Source organism: Corvus brachyrhynchos, unplaced genomic scaffold (genome assembly GCF_000691975.1).
Source record: "Corvus brachyrhynchos isolate BGI_N302 unplaced genomic scaffold, ASM69197v1 scaffold325, whole genome shotgun sequence".
NCBI classification, from domain to species: domain Eukaryota; kingdom Metazoa; phylum Chordata; class Aves; order Passeriformes; family Corvidae; genus Corvus; species Corvus brachyrhynchos.
This window is the reverse complement of record NW_008238356.1, coordinates 987,390-989,311: the sequence shown is the minus strand read 5'-3', so window position 1 is coordinate 989,311 and position 1,922 is coordinate 987,390.

Below are 1,922 nucleotides of genomic sequence, written 5' to 3'. Positions count from 1 at the left end.
AATCTTCCTTCCCATAATCTGCATGTGCATCTCCAATTAAAGTTAATGGAAGTTCTCTGGGTAGATCAAGATAAGGACAGATTGGATGTGTAACAGTGTGGTGTGATTAAAAATCTTTGATATAGTAAAAAGCCGTGAGGTTCATTATGCTTCTAAGTGGCCTGAATTAATGATGCCTACAGTATTTAAAGCCTAAAGTTTATACTCACTACTTTAAAGTCAGCTAATAGCTTTGTGCAGCCTTTTATTAAAATGGTGACACGTTGCTAGGGGAGAGCTACCTCCATTTTCAATGCTATATTTTGTCACTATTGTAATGTGAATATATAGAGGCAAGGCATGCCTTTCCATTCCTGTCTGTGGTGAAGCCAGTTCTCTGAGTGCTTCCTAAAATTGCTACATAACTGACCCATTCAGTCTCCTCCACCATACAGAATGCACTTCCAGAAGTATTTAAGTTGTGTGAAGATCACAGTGGGATCTACAAGAAGAGCTGTCTGGCAGTCACGAGGATTGAGCTGGGGATCTCTGAAGCTGAGAGCAGAGTGCACTCCAGGAAATCAGTGTTCTGAGCACCTTACCAAGAATCCTTCTCTGAAATAAATTCACAAGCCATTTGCTTGCCCTGTACGTACTGCAGATCCAGCTCGGATTTACACAGACATTGCTACTGCTGACTACACAGCAGGAGTTTTACCCACATGCAGAAAGGCAGACCTCAGTAATGTGTATATTTAGAGCACACACAATAAGCAAAATTATAGTAAACTCATCTACTTTCATGAATATTTGACTGAATGTATCACATGAGGATATGTGATACACTGGAAATTTAAAAAACCTCCCAACATTTGTTCAGCTCTTTACTTTTCCATGTTAAAAGAATTGTTTATATGATGAAGATAATTTACCTCATGGTCTTCAAAAAGAGCAAGAAGTTTTTGTGAGCTCCCAATTGTTAAATGCAGCAGTTTCTATTCATGGCTTTAGAGAAGAAAGGTTTTATTTTGAAGTCTGTTTCACACAATACAAAAAAGATGTATATACCAGTAGCTCTACATTTTATCTATATGCATACAAACCCAGGCAATACTTCATCTTAGACAGGGATTAAATGGCAACCAGCCTTTGAAATCTTCTAGCTAATTTCTGTAGTTGCAAAATCCAAAGGTAATGGAATTCTTTATTCCAAGGATGTACAAGAAGTGCCCGGGGAATTGCAGAACAGCCAGTATCCTTTCCCCATCCATCAGGGACACACCAACCCTCGGGACAAGGTGCTACAGAGGCACTGCCAGGTCATATTAAATGCTGGCAGATCACTCCTAAGTTCCTAAAAGTAACTTTCCACTCAAAGAGGATGTCTTTATAGCAACCGTTTTACTCTTAGGTTGACGTGTTTGGGGAAAATCCTGTCCAATGGACGGATACCTTGGTGAATTTAATTTCCACCGAATCGTACAGTTCATAATAGACTTTTTTGGAAACAGTGAAAGCCTCTTTTGGAAAAAAAAAAAGGCTCTTTTGGAGAGATGGTCTCCATCTGCATGGTCAACAGAGTCAGCTAAACTTTAAGGAGGAACTGTTTTTTACTTTTCTTCCACATTCTTGCTGTTCTCAACAAGAACACCTTGATTTTTTTTCCCCTGAATTAATGAATTAAGCTGAACTGTTATGTATTTTCCAATCACCTGTGACAGACATCAGTGTGACATGAATTCTTACTTTGATCCTCTTGCTCTGCCCAGAGGTCCCTTGAACTGGACAAAATAAAGGCCAGTTGGCAAAAATGCAAAAGAAATGGACACACACTAGAATAATTTTGCAGTTACAAGCTAGTTCACTAAAAACACAGACACACAGCGTAAAAATGGAGACAGAAGTTAATGAAGGTGGGGGGGGTACATGTGTCACATTATTAG